At 36.6% G+C, this 26052-nt stretch overlaps 1 protein-coding gene across 3 annotated transcripts in view; it reads left to right on the top strand.

Annotated features, from left to right (window-relative positions):
* LOC108545230 (uncharacterized) overlaps nucleotides 1-26052 on the top strand; it is a 413787-nt gene that overhangs the window by 159847 nt on the left and 227888 nt on the right. The gene's annotated exons all lie outside the window — the stretch shown is intronic.

Raw genomic sequence — 26052 nt, 5'->3', positions numbered from 1 at the left:
GAAATTCGTGTCCACGTGTACGATTAAACTTTGAAATTTGTCATTTGACGTATGCAGATTGCTCGTTTAAATTGTGCAATTTATTTGAAAATTATACACACGATGTAAAAATTTGACGCCACCCTGGTATCTTTTTCTATGTCCCATAATAGATAAATAAATATTCATTCATCAATACCAACTCTTGTCAGTAAATTAACTGACACGCTGACAGTCATTAATCTTAACCTGTAAATACTCTAACTATCAAACCTGTCAAAATGATTGGTCTCTGACATTTTGGTTTTACATTTAGCACAGCTGCTTTTGACAAAATTAATAATTGGTTGTTATTGAGACAGAAACATGATCATTTCTTTCCTATCACTTCAATTAAGTCATCTATGAGCATATATTTAATGACAGTATAATGATATGTTTCAAAATGGTAATTTTAACAATTATCTGTAAATATAATATTTATTATAATTATACTCTATATTATAATAAAGTATTATATACATATATGGCAAATACACTGTTCTAAGAAACCTAATTCCAAAACTAAGAAAACTAGTCCCAAAATAAATCCTACACCAAGCATAATTCCACTCGGTAATGCACCCAAACCACATATAAAAATCAATTTAACTATACCTTAATTCGTATCACAACAATTTTTCCATCACCCAACATACTAGATGCGAAAAATATTTTACACAATTCCAGGTTCGAAAAGAATGCGTTGACAATAGAACTGACCTGCAATTTATCCGAATACCGATAGAAAAAATCAATGTTTAAAATTTTAAACAGCAATATGTCAATAGCGAAAATACGTGACATGCGTCGTTTCTTCTCGCAACGGCAGCCATATATTTACTCCCTCATTTGCATCGTGATCCAGCACGTATGTATTATTTTCACATATGCATATACGTGGACGACGAGATCGTTTGGCCGTCGGTTCGCGTGCAACGGCAGCCGTTATTCCGGCGTCGTTGCACAACAGCGGCGTGGAATAGTCGTCACCTTCGGTGACACGTCACCTCTGACTTTTGCGACGTGCTGGCAGCGCCGGGAGAAGCAGCGCGCGAGCACGTTCCTCGAAACGGCCTAATCTGCGCCGCTGCATATCCACTCGTGTGCGCGTGCGTCCTCGCCTGTCGCGTTGTGCGCAGACTCCGGCGCGCGGCAGAGAAACAGGGAAGCGAGAGACTCCGTCGCCTTTGCCCTTTCCAATCCCGCCAGTCTTCCTCTGCCGCGCGGAATTTTTTCCCAGGCCTGGCTGATATCGTTATTAAAATCGACGATGACGGTGTGCCCCGCTCGTGGGCGTGGGTTGCCGCAACCGATCCTCGCAGGGAAATCGCGGTGAAAACGACGTGCTTTTCTCGTTGCGGCCTGTTCTTCCGACGAATCTCGCTAGATATTGGGAGATTCGCGGCTGGGTACCGAGTATGTTGCAATTTCGCGGATATTCGTGTATTTTTCTTATGGATATTGCGGCTCTTGCGGATTATGGTTATAGGTTAGGGGAAAATTGGGGTCTTACAGTGCCGACGAGTGAACTTATCTTGGCAATGGGCAGATGGTGTGAGTCCCGGAACTAGAGAGTGGCATAAATTCCGCGATTTTGGCAAGGATAGAATTATTAACCCTTTACACTCGACGATTTCTTGGCTAGAGAAGAATAGAGATTCATAGGTTTTCTACTAAAAAACTGACGATACTTTTTTGATAAATAATACAAATAAAGAATTGTATAATTATAAAATTGTAGAATTATTTGACTTCGATACCTTGCACGCTGTTAGATTATATTAAATTTGATATATTAATTAATATCGATCTTCCAAATTTTATGAAATGGTGACTAAAGCTCACCTCTCCAGTGCAAAGGGTTAATATTTGTCTGACTATATTTCCTTTTTAATTATTTTTTTTTAATTTTAACATTGCATATTTAGTTATCTGCAATTAGACGAATTCGTGGAGAGTTTTAACGCTGGGTATAAATCCGAAGATGTTCTTGATTGTTTTCTCTTTTGGTAAACATTTGATTCAACAATTTGGCAATTTTTGTCTGTATTTGTAAAGTTTCGTATTCTTCGGGGGAAGATACTTAGGTGTTTAAGAATTAACCCTCTATGGCATCTATGCCATATAATTTGTCAATTTTATTTTGTTATGTTTTATTAAATGGGTTGAAGTGTCTTGTTATGTCACGTGTTTTATTTTTCAGGTTATGATTCTTACATGGTTTATAAGATTATATGGTTCTATTATGGTTTTAGGTTAGGTTAGGCGAAGATGGCCAGATGGTTTCGATGAAATAAAACTTGTTCGTTGTTTGGTTTATACAAAAATGTGATAATTATGGGGGGTTCATGATGGAATATGGTAAATGCTAGCTATATCAATTTAGCTTTTTGGTCAAGGATGGAATTACTAAACGAGCTGCAGCGTTTTGTAGTATTGCGTGTTTTAATTTTGAGGTTATGGTACGAAGATGGACAGGTGCTTCGATGTTTGTTAAAATTATTTCAATATCGAAACTGAAATATAGAAAATATGTTGCAACTAATGTATCTCTAAGAATGATAATTTTTAAATCTCTATTATTTCTTCTTTTCTCGTAGTAAATGGTGGATAGATTATATTGTCAGTAATTTGCATTCCAAAATGTAATTTTGTTGCTATCAGAGTTAGACGGAGGAATCTGAAGTTATTTACCATAGGCAAAACAACTATCGATTTTGCTGCGTACGTGTAATCTTCTAATCACAATTGTGAAGTATCTCACGTAGCTCGCACATCGATTACTTCTCGTGTGAGTAGTTAGGATGCATCAGAAGATGTGCATAGACTCTCTCAGTGGTTTTGCTTGATCTGATCTATTGCTTGCGAGATTCCTGTGTAGGAAAGTTAGAGACGTTTCCATTGGTCTCCTCGAGGTATACGAAGAAGTAAAAATAACGACAGAAATTTTAAGTGGTCAGAGAAAACCACTTTCCAAATTCTCCAAAACGAAAATTTTCCTATCTCCAGTTTTTACAGACCTGGAATTTTCTATGTTCTTAATATTCTTATTAGAAATATCAGACAAGCCTGACTTATTCCAGGCTTTCTATATTTGCAATTGTTGAAAATTTTCAATCTACCATTTAATTATTATTATTTTAATGAACGCTATATTTAGGTATACGTTAATACTAATAACTCAGGAATCGCCGCTAAGAATTCTATTTCTCGTATCACAAACTGCTATACTAACCTATGGAATTTAGCAAAGAATATTCAAAACACGAGAATCGCGTCATTTTTCTTCATGCACCAATTGCTAATTTCACAAAATAAAGTATTAAACTAAAAATTAAAATAGAATTAATTCGAAATCCACCATCTCCAGTGCCATGGTCACTTCTAGTTTCCAAGGAACCTTTGTATTCATCAGCAAACAATCGTATACGTGAAACCTAATAATTCAGGAATCACCGCTAACAATCCTGTTTTGCACATCACAAACTTCTCTAATAATCTATAAAATCTAACGAAAAGGGATTCAAAACACGAGAATCGCGTCATTTTCTTCGTGCACCAATTGCTAAATCCATAAAATAAAATATTAAACAAAAAATAAAAATATAAGCAATTTAAAATCCATCGTCTCTCCCAAGGAACCTCTGCATTCATCAATCCAACAATTATCCACCAGTCTAATCCATCATAAACGTAGTACAACGTTCAACTACAGGTTCACAGGTTAATAATCCTGGCCTTAAATCTACCAACCTATAAACCACACCAAAAGACCCTATTCCTCCATTTCCAGCAACCCACACCGCCTCTTCAAACTCCAACAAAGGACACTCCGCTAAACAGTTTCAAATCACGAGTTGCACGCATCAACGTCCAATTCCTCGCGATAAAATACTAAACGAGACAGAAAAATGCAAAGCACTTAAAACCTTCGTGAAACCTGTCCATCTTCTAATTCCCGACGAATCCCGCTGTTCGCCAGAGAACAGCCAGCCTCCGCCTTCGTTCGTCCAGGATGGAAAAAAGGCTAGCCAGACCGACGACGTGTCGCGAGGCAATTCATTTCCTTTGCGACTTGTCAGCCGAAAGGTCGGCCTGGCCGACCTCTAGGCGTAATTACACAAAGGTCGAAGATTTAATGGCCAGGCCTACGCAATTGTTCCCCACAATGCAGCCTGCGTAAATAAGTAACGTCTGCCGACCCTGGAGGAGACACGCGGAGCCCTGGCGAACACGCGGTCTGGACCAGGCCTCCGGTTCATAGACCACGAGGCCTCGCGTATTCCGCCTGTGCCGGCCGATAGAATACCTCGTCGGCCCTTTTTGTAAAATGCAAATCCTTCCGCGGGGCAGCGAGGTTGCGCCGTGTGAACGAGATCTCGAAGCGCTTCGGGGTCGAGACGTACATCCTGGCGACATTGTTCTGCCCGGAGTGCTCTGCCAGCCTGCTTGCTTCCCTTGTTTCGATCAGCATGGAATTTCGTCGCTACAGATTGTTACCTTGTCCCGTCCAGCTGTTTTCTTTCAAATTTTAGCGTGGGTTGATCCTGCGTCCTGTGTCTTGTATTCGCCACGATTTCAGACCATTCTAGGATGTTCGTGGTTGTCTGAAGGCGTTTGAGGAAGTTTGAGGAGATAAGGGATTGGGAAGATTGTAGCGAGATCGTGGTAACAGGAGATTTTTGAAATAGGATAACCTCAAATTTTTCGAATTTTTAGTTTCATTTTGGAAAGGGGGGAAGGGTATATGAATTTGAAATCGAAATATTATTGTTTCGATTGGTCTTTCTTTTTTTGGAATTTTTTTAAGATTAAATTTAAAAAATTCTTGGTTTGTATTAAATTTCTCTTTTGGATGTTTAGAAATAATAGTACTTCATGATTTCATACCATTTCCTTTCTTTTATTTATATACTTTTCTTATATATACTTATAGTTATGCTTGTCTTATATATATTGTCTTTTATACTTATATATTTGTCTGCAACGTGTATTTAAATTTGCTGTGTACAGATAACAATAATTAACTAGCTTTTTGTCTGCCGGAATTAACTGTATATCTTCTGTAACTGTAAAATCAAGATGTCTGAAGTCAGCCATTTTGACTAGTTTAGTGATTCTACCGTTAAATTAAATACCTAAATTGGCGCCGAAAGAGTAAATATAAATAAATAAATATAAATAAATATAGTAATGAAAAGGGAAAGTGGTATCAAAGAAAAAATAAAATTTAAAAGATATCCACATTATCTCGGAGCGAACCTAACCTACAAACGCGCGCACTTGTTTCGCGAGCTGTCGAAAAAGAAGAATTCGAGGTTAATTCTCGAAACCGTAAAATCATGTTACTCGTAATTCCCTATGGATCGGTGGAACATTTTTCGCCTCTTTTTTTTCCTCTCCTTCTGCTGGTATACCCGTATCGAAACGGTAGAAGCTCTCATTATCACCTCGTTAATTGCGAAGCCCACCGATTAATTTCCCCGTGGCCGTTCTCTTATACTAATCAAAACTATAAATTACGTATCGGAGCGTTTAAGAACGTCGGTCGTTCCGATCGTACAATTATACGGGACGTTTCGCCCGTTCAGAACCATCAATTTCGCTGCGTTTTTCGACGCAGGATTAGCCCGATTCCCCGACGGCTTCGCCACCGCTCGGTGATCGGCAATTAAATTAAAACTGTGAAGTCGTAAAAAGATTATCATAATCACGGGGACACGCGGGCAGACGTTGCCAGGAGCCGGCTCGTAAAATCGCGTCCTTTAATTCGACGGGATGGCAACTCTTGATTATTCGATCGTGAAATGCCTAATGCCCAGCGTCGTGACGCTCGCCTCGTTATTAACATATTAGAAAGCGAGGCGAGGGGAGATTTCATATTTTTACGGTAGCCGAAAAAGGCGCGTTGCGTCAGAATCGTTGATCAGCGTTTGATACATTATCCGTTTCATTATGTGCATGGCATTTATTACTTATTGTGCTGCATGCCCAGTGAAAGTCCCTGTCTGCGAAGCACGTTCGTTTAGCGAATTTCTCAGTCGCTTTCTTTTAATCCAGCCACAGTGTCTGTACGATGTCGAGGATCCGATGATAAAAATGGCAAGCGAACACGATTTTCCTCTTATTGTTATCTTAATTCGAATTCCAGATGCTTCCCTGTCGATTGAGCAACTTTGGCGCGGAGGGAGCGGTAGTAGTTGGCTGTGGGGGCGCTAGTGAGTTCTGTCGATACTTTGACACTTGGAAAACTCGTTTCATTGGAATTCCGAATTCAATGAGATTTCGTAGGTGTAGTGGTTAACTGTGTATCTTCAGTTCTTAAAAAGCTACTTTCAGTGGAATGGAAGAGGCATTAGTACTGTACCGTGGGGGCGCTAGTGAGTTCTGTCGATACTTTGATACTTGGAAAACTTGTTTGCTTGAAATTCCGAATTCAATGAGATTTCATGGGTGCAGTGGTTAACTGCGTATCTAGACTTTTTAAAGAGTTACCTTTTACTAAAGTGGAAGGGGTGTTAGTAGTGTACCGTGGGGGCGCTAGTGAGTTCTGTCGGATCTCGGGCACTTGTGAAACTCATTCCATTGCAATTCCAGATTTAGTTGAGTTTCGTGTGTGGAATAATTTACCATGCATCTCGAATTTTTTCCGCGAGTTTCCTAAGAGTCTTTGCAATTCCAGATTTAGTTGAGTTTCGTGTGTGGAATAATTTACCATGCATCTCGAATTTTTTAGTAGTAACTTTCAGTAGTGTTGAGGTAGGCATTAGCGAGTTTCCTAAGAGTTTTGAGTTATCGGACTTCTAGGTACGATACGATTTTACGCGTAGGGTAAAGCTATTCGAGTTTCTAAAGAGTACTAAAGAAAATTTCTTTCGAATGGAAAGTACTTTTACTACTTTCACAATCTCTGTTTTTCTTTTTGCTTCGGTTGTATTGAATCGATTGTGTCGATTGATTGCTGAATTGATTGCTCGATTGAATCGAGCATTGTGAAAAATTTTTTGAAGAACGAGATTCGCAGAAATGTATGCAATTATGTATATTTGTTTTTTGAAATGTTCCTTAGTTTCTTCGTCATTATATAACATTGTAGCACTCTGTGGTACCACTTGGTACCACTCTAACTTTCCTTTACTTATTTACATTATACCATCAAACAGCCACTGAAATTAGTATAACTGCGAAAATCAAATAAAATATCCATATCCCTAAAATACCAAGAAATTATCATATCAAATTTTAAGTGCCTCTCAGTCGAAATATATTTTTATTTAAACCAAGATTAAGATTTACCCCAATCAGTATTAAATACACATTATGACATTGCATCTACCTTCCCAATAAACCTATACCAAATTCACCAACCAGTAGACGTCCCCAAAAAGAGAGACCCTCTCCTCCAAATCCAAGTTTTTTAACCCGTTGCGAATAAATTGCAGAGAATCGTGAAATTCCCGCGAATAAAGGCAAGAATGGCAACGATAAGCGTAGAAGAGGTAGGAGAGGAAGGGGTCAGAAACGCGGAGGAAGAGTGACATCAGAGGCCTTTGTGCACGGGGCACGGAAGAAAGGTGGGTGGGGTGGCCCGTGCGAGGATTGTCGTAAATGTCTTCATCCGTAAGATATGAGATGCCGTGGGCGTCCACGGGCACGCGGGGGCTCGCGTGGACACCGCTTTCGGTCGCATTAACCTCTGCGAAAAGACGGGGCGGAGGTGAAGGTGAAGAGGAAGCGGAGAAGAAAGATGTCAAGCCGGTCTCCCGGTCCGCGGAGTATCGCGCAGATAATCGGCCACAAACGGACCCTCTCCTACGGGAGCCGCCGCGATATCCTGGTAATACGTTTCGTAATAATCCGTTAGGACGTTTGGTCGATGCTAATCGCGACGTAGTTCCTCGCTGGGCCGCGAGGTGGCGCGGGACTCGTTCCGAGATGGCGCTGCGGTACCTAACCTCTTCGCGACACCGGTGCACGAGTGCTGGACGAACTCTCGAGTTTGGAATTGCGTATTGTCTCCTGCAGTGGTGGGTTTAAATCGGTGTGACACTCTGGTGCGTGAAAAGAGTTTCAAAATGTGCTGTAAGGTTATGGTTGTTGAGACAAGAATATGTTTTCCGCTGTGACTGCTTTGTTTTGAGTCGTGGAAGGTTTGGATTGGGTTTCGAAGAGTTTTAGCAGAGTGTTTACCGAATTTTGTCTTTGGTGAAAGGTTCGTGGAAGTAAGTATAACCTCTGACCTTTGATCGAGAGTTTATTACAGTACATGCCTGGAAGATTAATTTCGAATGAATAATAGGATTAATTGGGAAATCTGATGTGTACGTGTACGATGTAATTTATCGAGTCCATAATTTCAGAATGATTTTAGCAAATCTTGCTTAGGCGTTTCGAAATGTTTTCGAATATTATATGGTCTTCATAAATATATTCTTGAAGAGGTTGAGGTGAAATGTAGGAGTCTGGTTTGAAGAGTTTTGTCTGGTTCGTGTTTGCTTAGGTTTATCGGTGAATGATGACTTATGGAGTATGGTCGAGAAACGTGCATCGGTTATGGAACTTTTAAATTTATTTGAGTACACGAATATTAAATATTTTCACCGATTTCTTTATAGACTCGAAGTTCATATTAAGAATTCCAAAATCTGTAAATAATTACTTCGTTTTTTGTTATAAATTAAAATTGCTGATATATCTTTTCAGAAATATATTAATAATTCTGATCAATAATTTTTGAAATGAAATAAAATCGTGAAGAAAATATTCAAAATTTTAAATATTCGTTCGTTTCATTTTCAAAACAGCGTCGTAAATATAGCGTTCAGCGATATACATCAAAACCTGACGTTTCGACTAAAGTATTTTGTCGATAATTTAGCAGAACTGAATTCAGATAAATTAATTCTGTCTCCTGCCTCGTTTGATGAAGGTGTGTTGTGGGTGGATCCAGGTTTTCCGGTTCGAGGTGTGTTAGATCGCTCGAAGAGGGAGGTTTAATTTATGAATGGACGATGTAGATAAAGATGCAGGTTTGCGGTATGTGCGTGTTTGCGTTTAAGTTCGACACAGTACCGCGTCGTAAAGAAACGTCGATTGGATTTATGGAAATTCAATGAATACTTCGCAAGATAACCTTTCCCAAAGTCACTTATATAATTCATAATTTATACCAACAGTCCTATCGCAGCCTATCGAACAAAATACAAGAACGAATAAATACATTGCGAGTATATACCGACGTGGAATCAGAAAATTAAGTTTTCAAAAAATTATTCAAAAACCACAAAATATTACAAGTATTGTCTCACATGGTTAAACAAAAATAAAATTCTATATAGGACAATTCGAGGAAGCCTTTCCCACATTTGCATTAATTTTTGAGAAACCAAATCATAGTTAAATATTTTGAATAATACTTTATATTACACAGTATATTTTGATACGATAGAGTAGAGTGTGCGAAGCTAAATTTGCTATACCAAAATATAGCAACGTGGAATCAGAAAATTAAATTTTTGTTAAATTGTTCAAAAACCACAAAATATTACAAGTATTGTCTCACATGGTTAAACAAAAATAAAATTCTATATAGGATAATTCGAGGAAGCCTTTACCATATTTGCACTAATTTTTGAGAAACGAAATCATAGTTAAATATTTTGAATAACACTGTATATTACATGGTATATTTTGATACGACACAGTAGAGTGTTCGAAGATAAATTTGCTATACCAAAATTAAAGAAATAATTTCATAAATTATACCAACAGTTCTATTGCAGCCTGTCAAATAAAATACAAGAAGGAATAAATACATTGCGAGTATACAGCAACGTGGAATCAGAAAATTAAATTTTCAAAAAATTATTCAAGGCTACAAAATCTTACAAGTATTGACATAGTTAAAGAAACATAAAATTATATAGAATTATATAAAACAATTCCAGAGAATCTTTCCCACATTTACACTAATTTTTGAGAAACGAAGTCATAGTTAATTATTTTGAATAGTACTGTACATAGCACATTTTGACACGTCATAGTAAAGTGTGCGAACATAAATTTGACAATGCCAAAATGAAAGAAATAATTCCACCATTTCGCAATTTAAAATCACGTGAACCATATACAGACCAAAATGATCAACTCCACTTGTTGAATTTATCAAAGTGACGAATGAGCAGGTCATATATGATATTTACAGGTCTCCCATGCACCGTGTCGTTCATTCTCAAATACACCGGTACAGCTGCTCGGTATTCAAGCAACGTTCGCACGAAAACCCACAAAGACACGAGCATGATGGCGAACACCATTGCCAAACAGCTGAATCCATTCCGCGGGCTCTGAAAAGCCGCAGAAACAATCGAAAATACGAGAAGCAGCGTGCCCCATCTGGGCCGATAAAAGACACTTAAACGAATACATAAATCACGAACAGGTTAAAAATCCAACGTCCACTGTCCGGACTCGCCTTTCATCCCTCGCCAAACACGATCTCCGCTTACACCCATAGAAAGTCGACCGTTCTCCGCCGGCAATGCCCGATTCTTCCGTTTCGTCGAATCCTGTTACACGTACACACAGTGCCAACCTCGTGGCACGGCCAACGAGAGGCTTTACCTGGCCTATCGTCGTCGTATTCCATGAGCGGTGAAATTCCAAAGAGGCTCACCTTAGAGCTTCGTCGCGTGTTGGCGTTGCACGTGGGCTGGGCACCACGTTGAGACCCCCACACAATGCTACACCTTGGCCCGTGTACACGGGAATAGGTCGGGACCCCGACGTGTCAGAGGTGAGGCCGCACCCTGCATTGTGTCCTGCCCACGTGACCGTCGTACGAGTCGTCATTCGTGTCAACGTTTGCCCCATGAATCCTTCCACCGCGGCGTGGAAACGCGGACGTGTGTTGGTAACGAGTCGTGATAAAGCCTTGGCTAGATGGCTGCTAGCTGGATTCTCGCCTCTTTCAGGAAGAAGCGTCGGCAGTTGCCTCTTCCGAACCTTGCTCTCCGCGAGCCAGGCTTTTTCCATCCTAAGGTGTCCATGAATGGACTCAGGTGCGTCCAGACGCGTGTCGGGTCTGCGAGGTGAGAGTTCTACATATGGGTCCGAGCCATTGGGAAATTTTCCTGGTGTAATTCGTTCATTTCCACGTATTTTATCGCTGGGGAAATAAGATATTAAGAAAGATTCGAATTTCAGACGTAACGGGTGTCATTTAAGTAACGAGAACTGTTGAGAACTAAAGGTGAATAGCACAGGTGTGACCTGTCAACTCCATACTGTATGTTGAATATACAATAACTTTTTTGTATAATGATCTTGATTTATGGAGAAAGACAAGGTGTTCATCCTTATCAGTTGCCGAATATGTTTGTTGAAAAGTTAGTCACTATTCGCTTTTACCAGGAGCATAAAAATTGCATAAAAATTACAACCTCTTAGACCTAGACAGTAATCTGAACCTAGCTTCAGATACAAAATATTCCTTCCTCTTCCAAAATTTCCAAACCTTCAATGCTAAACATCACATCATTTAAGTAACAAGAACTGTTGAGAACTAAAGGTGAATAACACAGGTGTGATCTGTGAATTTCATAATGTAGATTGAATATACAATAATTTTTCTGTCTAATAATCTCAATTTATGGAGAAAGCCAAGGTGTTCATCCTTACCGATTGCCGAATATGTTTGTTGAAAAGTTAGTCACTATTCGTTTTTACCAGGAGCATAAAAATTGCATAAAAATTGCAACCTGTCAGACCTAGACAGAAAATATTCCTTCCTCTTTCAAAATTTCCAAACCTTTAATGCTAAACATCACATCATTTAAGTAACAAGAACTATTGAGAACTAAAGGTGAATAGCACAGGTGCGACCTGTCAATTCCATACTGTAGATAGAATATACATTTTTAATCATTTTCTTTATAATAATTGCGATTTATATTCATCCTTGTCGGTGACCGAATATGTTTGTTGAAAAGTTAGTCACTATTCGCTTTTATCAGAAACACTGCATAAAAATTGCAACCTGTCAGTCCTACACAGTAACCTGAACCAAGCTTCATATAGAAAATATTCCATCCTCTTTCAAAAGTTCCGAAGCTTCGATGCTAAACATAACCTAAATTTGTCGAAAAGTCAGTGACTGCGTGTGTACCGTTCACTTTTACCAAAGGCAGTATATCATAAATGTAAGAAGATAAAAAGAACTTCTGTCCGTAATAACCTACGCTAAATCCAGTGGAAAAAGCCTCGGCGTTGGAAGATTGAAAGTTAGACAGAGGGAAACCCGAGCAGCGAAACGGCCCCTACGCGGTGTAACAAGCTTCCATTCTTCCATCATATTTTCGCATTAAAATCAATCACGCGATGAAATTCGAGCGATAAATTGCGGGAATATTACGTAATTCGACTGCACGTAGCTCTCGTAAAGCAGAATTCAATAAGCAGGCGAACAGAGTGCCGCCTAATTCGCCCGGTCGTGTCGGTTCAAGATCAATTACCCTTACCAATAACATAACTCCGCCTCGACACATCGGGTCGCGCTGCGCGGGCCCATTGCGATTCATGATAGAGCATCGTGGAATCGCGCTCGATTCAATTTATCGGCGCGTAATTTATGCAAACGGTCACGCAGTCGTCAATTACGCCGCTCATGAATAATATGGCGCACGTTTGACCGAGTAAGCCGGGTACGAAGGTTGTAACCTTTGGATCAGGCGACTTTCTATCGGCACGGAAACCCGTGGAATATACCAAGTTCGATACTAAAACGCCCCGTTACTCCATAAATCTCGGCTGACCATCGAAACACTCGACGCGTGTAAACCGTTCGAAGTCAAATTGCAGCGGGGCTTTTCGTGTTATTCCGACGTTTATTCCGTCGGTCTGAGCGTTTGTTAATTAAAAAAGAGAAAAAAAGGCGGAGAAGAGAGAGAGGGGGAGAGAGAGAGGATGAAAGAAGGAAAGAAAGGTATCGTTAGGCATGCCAGGGGCTATCAACGCCCGGAATCTAATTAGCATTCCGTATTAGTAGCAGCAGCATTTCCTGAATGAATTTCTGTTACCATGTGCACTCGTAGCACAAAATCTTGAGGAGCCCGCGGTAATTAGCATGCCAAGTACGTCCTCGAGCTATTACAAGGTAGTTCCATTTGCCGCTTACAGTTATTAAATAATTGAATTTACCGTGCGGAATGCGCGCTTGTATTTTGGATACGATTCGAAGAGCAGGATTAATTCGTATAGGAAACGTGCATGGATTGGATTTTGGACAAAATATTTTGTACTGCATGGGTGGAATTGTCTTTCTCTTTTTTAGATAGTGAATTTTCGTTCATTTTCATTTCAGATTTAATATTATCGATAAATAAAAAACTTGTTTAGGTTCTTTTTAAAAAATATTCTATTCGTAATTGAAATATTACTAGGATATTACTGGGATTAAATATTACTAGAATTTAATAAATTCTTTAAGAAGATTGGTCCCTTTCCTGACATAATTTTTCTGGCTTGTAAATTTAATTTTCTTACATTTTCTGTAATACCCGAATGGGTATTTTTATTTTTAATAGTATAATTATGCTGTAACTTAAAATTTAATATCGTTCAAAAATAAGAAAATTCGACAGCTCTATTTTATTTTTATCAAGAAAAATAAAGAAGAATTGAAGAATTTTAACCAGATATTAAATAATAGAAATATTGGAAATATTTTGAGATAGTTATTCCTTTTTCAAATTTAATTTCTCTCTGTTCCAAGTGTACTTTCTCCACGTTCTCCGTGTCCTTCATAGAACACACGACAGTACAAGATGTCTGAATGAATCGTAACCTAGTAATCCGATTTTCGTCTCGTGCAGGAGAATACGTCGATCGTTACCCAACGATCTCATGAATTTTCCCCATGGGTTGTTGGTGAATGAATCCACGGAGGCATTAGTGCAATAGCGAGGTCAAATCGTAGGCAGTTACGCCCAAGTAATCTCCTCCCTCTGTGTCTCTCTTCTATCCTTTCCTTTTATTAGCGGAGAATCGACAAGCTGATCGTGAGTCGAGATTTACGAGGCTTCGTCGTTTAAACCGTTGATCATCGCCGGCTAATTCATTGTTATTAACCGGCACTGATTGTGGCTTTGTAAATAATTCCTGTTTCACTGGTGAAATGCACGCGTTTCCTGGATTTCTTCGGGCAACTGTTTTGTAAAGTAGTCTTCTGGAAAGGTTAGATTCCTTCTTCGCTTCTAATGATTATCTGCAGGGTTGGTACATTTCGTTGACATTTCAATGGAAATATTCTTTTTCTCAAATGGAACTTGATAGTTATGGTGATTAGTTATGGCAATTTTAATTATCTTATTTCATATTGCACGTTATGTTTCATATTCTATACATTACGTATCATAAATACATAATGTATCAAATATATTATCAAAATACACAATATATATTATATAATATATTTTATTTGACAATTCGTTGAAATCTACTGATTATATTACATTATTATATTATACAGTATTATTATTATTATTATTATATTGTTGGTATTGTTATTATTAATATTATTACTATTATTATTATATTATACTATATTATTGTATATTACTAAAAATATATAATAGTTAGGAATATAAAATAGTATAGGAACATAAAGTAGTAAAATTATCACTAATCTGACGATGAAAATAAAGAATTCAGATCATTGTTGACTTAAGTTAGTACTAATTTAATAATATTAACTTAATAATATTAAAAATTTATAGCGTTCAATACCAAATAGTATAAAAGTGATACTGATCTAACATTGATGAAAATAAAGAATTTAGATCACTGCTAACTTAAGTTAGTACTAATTTAATAATATTAACTTAATAATATTAAAAATTTATAGCATTTGATATCAAATAGTATAAAAGTTATATTGATCTGACAATGATGAAAATAAAGAATTGAGATCATCGTTGAATGTTATAGTACTAACTTAATCACGTTAACTTAATAATATTAAAAATGTATAGCACTCAATACTGAATAGCATAAAAGTGATACTGATCCTGCAGTGATGAAGAAAAAGAATGTTCAATTTATTATTGGATGTTACACTTCTAACTTAATCTCGTTAAGTTAATAATATTAAAAATGTATAGTATTCAATACCAAATAGTATAAATGATCCTGATGCAGCACTGATGAAAAAGAATTCCATTCATAGCTGAATGTTGTAGTATGAATTTAATTACTATTACAGCATTCGACTGAATAACGTTAAAAAATTTCTAATTAATTTTCTAACGGGATTTATTTATCTCTGTTACAGGTAAGCTGAATTTCCTATCCTGGATACCTCGTTATTCGACGAAAGTATAATTCCGAAAAAGATGCCGCTGCTTTCGATCGTCCGTCGGGATTCAGTGGAAAGGTAGATATGCATGGAAATTTTCCCGAAGCGAGAGATATTTTCGCCGAATAGCCTCTAGGGTAGTTGGATTTTTAAATTGTATTTATTAGACCTCGAGGAATTCTCACACTTTGCCACGATCGATCGCGGAGAAATGGCGGAAGAATCAAGCGGCCTAATGAAACGTAGCTCGAAGGATTTATGAAAGTTCTAACCTTTTCCATCGCATTAGTTTCCCGCGCTTTTTAATCGAACAACAACGATTTTAATTCTATCAGTATTCGTTATCACTCTCCTCGCGTTTGCTTAACATCTCGGAATTCGTTTGTACAGCTCAAGCAGCGAAGATTGAGCCAGATACGTTGGAAACTGACATTTTGACATTTTGTGATGGAAGTTTCAATTTTAGAAAATGGAATTTATTTGTTGCCTGATTTCCTGCGTGACTTTTCCGGGAAAAGCAGTAATGATTTCAATTTTTCCCGCGATTTTCTATGTCTTCTGAGATCTTTAATTATATCCCACTTATTGATTCCCCCCCCCCTTTTTTTCCCCCCCCCCCAATTTTATATTCAATATTCTGCTAATTATTTCGATTATGCAGATTTCTTAAATTTTTGAAGTCCTTATTTTTATTAAGAATTTATATCTCTTATATTTAATAAGTTGATCTATTCCACCCCCAGTTTTATATTCAATGCCATTATAATTATTTCGATTATGTAGATTCCCTAAATATTTGCAGTTCTTATTTTTAATAAGAATTTACATTTTTTATATTTAACAAATTAATGTATTCCACCCCCAAATTTATATTCAATTATCTCATAATTATTTCCATTATATAGATTCCTTAAATATTTTAAGTCCTTATTTTTAATGAGAACTTATATTTCTTCTTTTTAACAAATTAATGTATTCCACCCCCAAATTTATATTCAATAATTTCATAATTATTTCCATTATATAGATTTCTTAAATTTTTAAGTTCTTATTTTTAATAAGAATTTATAATTCTTATATTTAACAAATTGATTTATTCCATCCCCAATTTTATATTCAATTCCCTTATAATTACTTCAACTATGCAGATTCCTTAAATTTTTTAAATTATTATTTTTGATAAGAATTTATATTTCTTACATTTAATACATTAATTTATTACACCCCCAATTTCATATTCAATATTCTTCTAATTATTCCAATTATGCAGATTCCAAAAATATTTTAAGTTCTAAAATCATTTAAATTATTTAAATTCGGTTGTTTAAATCTTTCAATTCTTTCACTTCATTTTCCATTTCTTAACTTTCTAATTTCCTCCAATTTTTAAAACTCAAATCTTCCGAGTTCTTTTCCAAAATTATTTACCTTCCTGAAATTAAATAATTCAAATTTTGTCAATTATTTCCGTTCCTTCGATTCCTTAGAATTCTCGAGTTCTTTGAATCATGCAAACTCCTAAAATTCTTCATATCCTTTAAATCCTTCAAATTCTTTCTACGCTTCAAACTCTTCGAACTTTTCAAGTCTCCTCGGCTTTTAAAATTCCATAAATTCTCAGAGCTGTTCGAAACTTCATCTTCGCTCGCCCCATAAATTCTTTGCTCCGCACACGCCGATAGCCGAACCCAGTTATGTCGACGTTTAAAACAAGAAACAGTAACACAGAAAGCCACGAGCTGGAATAATAATAGGATATCGGTATTAACGATCGCAGTTTTACCTTCGAACCGATCGGGAAACGTAGCGGAGGCACGCTGGCAATTAAAACGGTGGAAAATCGTAAGACGAGGAGGAAAAAGATTGCCGGTGTGTTACATCGAGCGAAAATTCTGACCGGTGGCTGGATCGGTAACGTTGTAATTAGACAGCGACGCGTAAACGGGCACCGCGAGATCGGCGTACCTCGTTAATGGCTCGTTCAAAATTCACCCAGGTGGCTGCTGTTCCGAGCTTTATACAGTTGTTCCATAAAATTTGACGTGTTCGATCCGCCGCTAATTGCCACGTCTATGATACGAGCCAATTACCGTGGCTAATTCGTACCACGCGAACGTATCATTAATATCGTATTACCCTTGCATTCCAGCTGTACTGTACACCACTGTACCTGACAGATACTCTTGGAATAACGTTTCCCTAAATTTGGGATCAATTTCGATCGTGATATTGAAATTAGCGATAATCGTGTCATACTTTCCAATTGATTTCGACGACTTTGAATCGTGCCATTTAATAACGTGGATTTATAGTCGATATAACGGAATTGGTAGAATTAATAGAAATAATACAATTACTTACAGCTCGGATTAAACAGAAGCAACAGAATTTGATGGAATTAATGAAAGTAATAGGATTACTTGCACATTCAATTAGGAATTTTTTCAATTAAGATTCAATAAAAGAATTTGATGGACTTGTCTGTATCTTGGATATTATAGAATTAATAAAAATAATACAAATAATAGAATAAACTATATCTCGGATGTTAGAGAATTAATAAAATTAATAAGATTAATTATTATAAAATTAATAAAATTAATAAAAATAATAAAATTACTAGTATTTTATAGAAAATAATGTTATGCTTTAAATAGCATATGCCTTCAATAATTTGATAAAATTGAAAGAAAGAAAAACAGAGTTGAATTTGTACCATACTAACTCCGATTTTGTTCTTCATTTCTTCTTTGAAGGGGGTGGGGAGGGGGGGGGGGGGGTTATATTTGCAAAGTGAAAAATTTTTTGACAATTTTCTTCGCCAATCAAACATAATATCAGGTCGAAAAATAGGGAAGCAGGGGTTTTACGACCGTTCCTTGACCGTGGTTCATGTTTCCTCGGATACTAACCCTCATTACCTCTCTTCGTTGTCCTTCTTACCGTCATTTTTCTCTCTCGTTCTGTTTCTCTCCTCTGTTCCGCGTGGAAGCACTCTCGAGATTGCAATTATGTCTAATAACTCGTGGAATAGCATCTTAGCCTACGAAGATTCACAGTGGGTTCAACAGAATGATTCTGAGAAAGTCGTACCGCACTCTGGGGGTACGAGGGAACAGGAAGTACCCGCGAAATGCTTATCTATTGTTAGCATTAGGAAGGAGAAAAATTATTCGAATTATCTCCAAAAATATTTTATTCACATTCCAATTTTAAATTAGGAAGTTCCAATTTTTTCGACGAACTTTGGACCAGTTATCGATTTGTAATATAATTAATTTAATATTAACATTATTAATTTAATCATATTAAACAGATAATAAAGAAATTTATAAATTATTGATCAATTTTTCTAAAATAAGTCGATTCTTAACAGATTAAGGGGTTAGGTTAGGTTAGGTTAAGTTTCTCTAAGATAATTCGATTCTTTATAGATTAAGAGACTCACGAAAAATTATAATTAATTTATTGGACTCATTATAACACGATCTCATCGAATTCGACGATCACATCAATTTCAACTGACCAGTGTAAAATTTCTCACATGTGAAAATCAGAATAATTGTCAACCTAATAACCTTTTTTAGATTTATTTGGTGTAATACTCATTCTCATTTGTAAAAATTTCCAAACTTGTATCGCGAAAGAGCGATAATCGTTTAGAATTGAGAATCAAGTAGCTAGATTTCGATGATTCTCAAAGTGGAAACACGCCCACACGTTGTCCCACAAAAGATGATGTACGATGTCAGATACAGAGACGAAACAATGGCTAATTCCCTCAGTGGAGTCCTGAGAAACCGATCGAGAGTTAATAAACGAGTGTAATTACAGGAACAAACGATTGTAAAGATGGAACGATGGGACGGATCGATGATTTTCATACCGTTCATTGCACAAAGCTTCGTTTGCGAGAAATAACAAGTCGATTACGGTATTCCGTGCATTAGACGCGTTTATGGCTTCTCTATCGTTCATCGATTTCTGATACACCTCCGACGATGTGTGACTAACTGGACCCGATGAGTACCGATAAGCACCGAGCCCAGTGTTGTTTAATTAATTGCTGATTCGATTAATTGTGCGAATTACTAATTTTAATTATCTCGAAGGGCAGAGCGGCTCATAGACAAGAGCGAGACAGACAGAGAGGAGACCTTTATCTGATTACGCGTGAGATCGAGATTAGAGAAACCTTCGAGTCATATACCTTACTGTCTACGGAACCTTGATTCATTTTGCAAGAGGCACGAGTGTAACGAGAAAAAGGATTGATTTGTTAAATGGGAGAAATTATTTGAGATTGAGAATACTGGAAAATTTTTGTATTCGTTTTCGCCATATTTCGGGGAATACATAACTTCGAAAATAGAATATCGAGGAGAAATATGTTATTTTAAAGTATATGATACGATATTATTTTATTATTTTATTATATCGTAAAGTATGGAAATTTCTGTGCTCATTTTCGCATATTTAAGGAGATACATATCTTTAAAGAAGGATATTATGGAGAAATATATTTTTAACGTGTATAATATAATATTATTTTATAATTTTATTATATAGTAGAATATTGAAATTTTTGTTTGCATTTTTGCATATTTTAAAGAGATACATATTTTAAAAAAGGATATTATGGAGAAATATATTTTTAACGTATGTAATATAATATTATTTTATTATATTGTAAAATATGGAAATTTTTTTGCACATTTTTGTGCATTTAAAAAGACAGATATTTTAAAAACGAATATTATGGAGAAATATATTTTTAACATATATAATATAATATTATTTTATTATTTTATTATATAGTAAAATATGGAAATTTTGGTGTGCATTTTTGTATATTGAAAGAGATTACAAAGAGTCATATTTTAAAAAAGAATATGTAATGAAATATTGTTTTGTTCCTCCATAGTATTTTAAAATAATATTTTTAGATATATAAATAGCTATGAATAAATTCATTGAGGAAATATGAATGAGGAATGTTTCTGATAATGTCTTCTAGGATAATTGATTTTTCCTGCATAATTTCCTATGAAATATATTACTAGATCTTCTTCTTGCAGTTTGATTGCCACTAATGTCTCTTTCATTCATGCATGCTTTTAGAAACTTCTACATGACACTGTGACACCTTGGTATGCACTAAGCATCTAATTACCGATGTGTTCTGAGAATTCCGACTCGTAGCACTTCAACAGAAACGGTAATCAATTCTCAGATATTAATGTTCCGCTTCATGCTCATAATTAAATACACCTTATCGTCGACACTTGAAAAATAAAAATTTCATTGTACAATTTCCAAGAGCGAAACTAAAATTCGAAAAGTTATCATTATCTCTCGGAAAATAAAACACGCGTCATTCAAATGAGCTACTCTCCCATTTAACACAATACACGATAAATTCAATTGCTTATCATCACTATTTCCACAAAAATGCAAATTTTATTCTGCAACTGCCCCAAAAAATAGACCCGAAATTCACGCAATATTCGGTTTTCTATTTCTTTCTATGTGTGACTAATTTTATGCTAACCCTGTTGAAGATTTTTACACTTTTCGTATTAGGTAGCTGTTGTTTCCCATTTAATTTATGAATGTTAATTATTACACAAACGTTCCTCGTTTTACATATTATTTACAAGCATTGAAAATAGCGAAATGGAGCTACTTTCATCTTCCATCCAAAAGCTCTAAACTCCATCAATTCCTCATCAACACTTCGATTACTCTAACTACCTTCATCCACAAAGATCTGAACCTACCTCTTCTCCACCCAAGAGCGAACAAATTCTCCAAGAGCCATCACCATCGAAGCTTCTCCTCGACTGCTCGTGCAAACCCAGTGGATCTCTCAATTTCCACTCTTTCGCTAAACCATTCTCGAATCTCGAATCTTCCACAGAAATCCTCCTCACCATCATCCTCGTCACCCGAGCTGGAGCGCGTGGAATAAATCGAAAGCGCGAAGAAGCGTACGAAGGTGGCAGGATCGAAGGAAAAAGTTGGTGGAAGAGCAAGGAGAGAGAAAAAGGAGCGAGGAAGGTCGGAAGAAACGGAGAACGGGGCGCGTTGGACTTGAGCCGTGCTTGAACGACACCTCCCAGGCCGCGATAAAGATGTAAATCTGGCTGTAAGCGAGGAGAAGTACGAGCACGGCAGCGGTCGCTATTAATTCATGCATGCATTGTTACGTGTCAAGGCGCGCGGTGTATCTGTCGGCAGATCGTCGTGACGAGATAAGCGAGGCGAAAACCTTCCTCCTCTCGATCGGCAGCCTCCTCCCGCGCCGGGCAGCGAGCGAGCGAGCGAGCGAGTGTCGTGGAAGCAGCTCGCACGACGAAAAGGCCCGGCTTCGCACCGTGGCGAAGATTAATCGTCCACGTCGGACGGACGTCGTGATAATTCCTTTAAACGACACGCGGCTACGCGAACCAGTCGTGATACGCGAAACGCGGCCCCGTCGATCCCGCGACGCTGGTAATTATTTCGTTTAGCGTCGCCACGATGGACGGCTGCCGTTAAGAAGCGACGTGCTACGCCGAGCCGCAGTGCGGAGTGCCCGACCGGAATGATGGAGTGGAATTGTTGGCTAGGGGAAACCTGGCGTCGGTTTGGCTTTCTTCGGGGCGTCCATCGAGGCTGTAGCTGGGTTTGCCAGGGTTCAGAGAGATGTAAGGTTGCCGATGTCTGGGGAATTTTGGTTGGCGTGATGATTTGACTCGTGGAGCTTGGGAAACGGATGTTGGGGAGTTTAGGGGAAATTCTTTGAGAAGATGGAGTCGTTTGCGTCAGTTTTGGGTTAGGTATTTTTAAGAAGGCGACGTTGGTGATATTGGAGAAAGTTTAGAGTAACTAGATTGATGAGATTCGTGGAGGATTGAGATGAGGATGCTGATAAGGTCTAGGGGAATTTTTAGGAAGATGAGAGTCGCTGATAGCTGGTTTAATTTAGAGTAATGAGATTGGTCTGGTTTGTGGAGATTTGAGATAAAAGAGCTGATAAGATCTAGGGGAATTTTTGGGAAGACGGCAGTCACTGATGTTTAGTATAATTTAGAGAAACGAGATTACACAGCTTCGTGGAGGTTTGATATACTGGAGCTGATAAGATCTAGGGGAATTTTTAGGAGTATGGAGTCACTGATATTTAGTTCAATTTAGAGCAAGGAGATTGATCATGTTCGTGAAGGTTTGAAGCTGGTGAATTCTGGAGGAAATTTTAAAATGATGGAGTCACTGATATTTGAAGGAGGTACTGATACTCTACAGTTTAGAGTAAAGACATTGGTCTTAAATTTGTGGAGATTTGAATTGAAGAAATGTTCTAGGGAAATTTTTATAAATATGGAGTTACAATAGCTATTTCAAACAATTTAGGATAAGGAAGTAACTAGATTAATGAAATTCGTGGAGATTGGAGACAGAAGAGCTGATTAAATCTAGGGGGATTTTTAGGAAGATGGGAGACGCTGATAGTCAGTTTAATTTAAAGTAACGAGATTGGTCAAATTCATGGATGTTTGAATTGGAGAAGCTAGTGAATTCTAGGGGAAATTTTAAGAAGATGGAGTCACTGATATTTAGAACAATTTAGAGTAGAAACATTGATATTAGGTTCGTAGAGGTTTGAATCGAAGAAGTGGGTCTATTCTAGGGGAATTTTTACAAAAATGGAATCACAATAAATATTTAGAACAATTTAGGATAATGAGATTGGTCAGATTCATAGAGGTTCGATTTACAGAAATTGATTAATTTTAAGAGAATCCCCAAGAAGATAGAACCCTTGCTTATGGTGAAATATATTATTATTTCATCTAATTACGATGCTTCTGATTTGAAAAAATTTAAGAAAAATAAATCGATTAGTTCCATGGAAATTTTTAAGAAATTATCAATACTTAACAAAAGAAAATTTAATTAAAGTAACGATATTAGTCTACAGAAAAATTGCTATAAATAAATAATTTTACAAACCTGAAACAATTCGAGCGTGGAACAGAATGTAATAGAAATTTATAGTAATTTCTTCGATATTTCGAAAACTTCGGAGTCATCCATGTTATTACACCTGGAAACTACGAACGCGAAGCTTATCGATAAAACGAAACGCAATTAACTTAACCTTGTGTTCGTCATTGACTCCCCGCCGAGTAAAATGAAAATTAGCCAATGGTCGGCGACAATGGTCGAACGAATGAATCTCTCGTTACCGTGGCAGGAAGCAGGGCCGTCGATTTGTCGCGTAATGCACGATATCGAGGATCTCGAGGTCGCGATCGCCATGACCACCGCGTCAGACACGCGGTAACACGTGTCTGGTTTCCAATGAGAATTTAATTGCTCGAGCTTTCATTCGACTGCCGCTGAAGCAACGCTCTTCTCGGTTCTCTCATTTGCATCGAGAGAGCATGACCATATCGGGCCGCTTCTCTATTACTCTCTGTTCCTTCTCCTCTTCTTCCTCCTTGCTGTTCCTCCAGGCTCCATCCTCTTCGGCAAGGGAAAGCTTGAGAAAGGTTACCTCGTTGAACGCGAGCCACCTGTGATTGGCGATTTTAATTGTTCACTGATCGCTATGGTTGGTAACAGATAGTTTGGAAGGGGTGGTATTTTCTATGGTGATAGATCGTTTGGACCCTGGTTCGTAGAATTCCTATGAATTCGAAGGTACTTCTTTCTTTTTAATTTTATTCTATTCTATTTTATTTTATTTTATTTTATTTTGGGAAGATAAGTTTCACGATTTTGAATTAATTATTTTATTGAATTTAAAAGTAAAAGAATTCTTTTCCTTTCGTCGTGTTAAATTCTTATAGTTATGGTGATAGGTCGTTCGTACCCTGGTTCGTAGAATTCCTGTGAATTCGAAGGTACTTATTTCTTTTTAATTTTATTCTATTATATTTTATTTTATTTTGGGAAGATAAGTTTCACGATTTTGAATTAATTATTTTATTGAATTTAAAAGTAAAAGAATTCTTTTCCTTTCGTCATGTTAAATTCTTATAGTTATGGTGATAGATCGTTTAGACTTTGGTTCGTAGAGTTTCTATCGATTCGAAGATACTTCCTTCTTTTTAATTTTATTCTATTTTATTTTATTTTATTTTGGGAAGATAAGTTTCACGATTTTGAATTAATTATTTTATTGAATTTAAAAGTAAAAGAATTCTTTCCCTTTCGTCGTATTAAGTTATTATATAATAGTTAAACTAGGTAATTTATTTTGGGGTAGCCATTGAAAAACCCTAGGGTTTGAAAAAGGCGTTATTTCCAATCTTTTCTATTTTCTTTCTTTGCAAATAGGAAATTGCTTTATGGGATTTTATTTCTAAATAACTATATGTTTGTAAAAATTATTTTTGTTTTACGCCATTCAGTCTTTCAGTGACTATATTACTATTTTCTTGATAATTTGGAAACTATTATACTCTGATTTCATTTTAATTTATTACTTTTTCGCCTCAAAATCAAGAGAAAAGTGTGAAATTTTTAATCGAATAGAGAAACAAACTATACAATTTTATAGTTTCCGAAAAGAATATTTTTCTTTGCCTTTTCATTCTTGTATTACCACAATGTAGCGTGTTTATACTTTTTCCTAGAACCTAAGTGAATTGTAATCATACGTTGGATTTAATTATCTGTTACTAAATGCTGTTACCGCATTTTGTACCTGTATTATGATATCCTCGTCAGAAAATGGCCATCGCTACAGGAAATGTTATTCAAATTAATTATTTACTGACGTCCGACACACGTGAGCATTTCAATACTTACATTACATAATCGGAAAACGATAATTGAATTTTTTTATCTAATAATTTAATTGGAAATATGTCAGCCGTGATTCGCGACTAGGTTCGTGTGATCCGCTGTTAATGACTTATCCGTAAAAAATACTTTACTGATAATTATCCCCATAGACTCGATACTTTCAATCACCGATTCAATTTTTCATCGAAAAATATCAACGATGATAATTCGATAACGATCCACGACAGTCGTAGAAACGAATGTTTTCACTTCTGGAACGTATTTGAACGCTAGATTGATTGCCTCGATAGTTGCAGAAATGTCAAGATTTCCATTAAATCCTTTTTCTATAATTACACCGCCACATCGATCGTGAAAGAAAATGGATGGAATCAATCACGAAACGAAGGATCTATTCTTAGACACCGTCGTCATGACGGACAGTGCTTGCAAAAGTAATACATATTAGTATACATATTAGTAATACATATTAGTGTTTGAAATGAAACTTCACCAACTTCTGACCTTGATCAGCCGTTTTGTAAAGTATCAATTACTTACATAACTATACCTCTGAATTATACATTTAATTTGAAATTTATCATTTTCTTTCATACCGGCAAACATGTATATTATAGTGTATTATATTGTATATAGTATACTGATTTTATTTGAGGTTTGTCTTTGGCATACGTTTTCAAGTGACCACCTAACCTCGATCTATTTCATTGCGAATTTTAATACGTTCTACTTTTGCTTCATGATATACTATCTTTTTGATCACTCTCTGTTACGATAATTATTTTTATTTTATATCTTTATTTGGACTCTTCAACTTACAATTAAAATTACCTATTTTATTATATATAATATATGGATATAAAAGCAAAACAAAATATAAA

The sequence above is a fragment of the Eufriesea mexicana genome, unplaced genomic scaffold (assembly GCF_001483705.2).
Source record: "Eufriesea mexicana isolate 0111107269 unplaced genomic scaffold, ASM148370v2 scaffold382, whole genome shotgun sequence".
Classification (NCBI taxonomy): Eukaryota; Metazoa; Arthropoda; class Insecta; order Hymenoptera; family Apidae; genus Eufriesea; species Eufriesea mexicana.
Note: the sequence above shows the minus strand (reverse complement) of the source record. Positions and strands in the feature narration are given on the sequence as shown.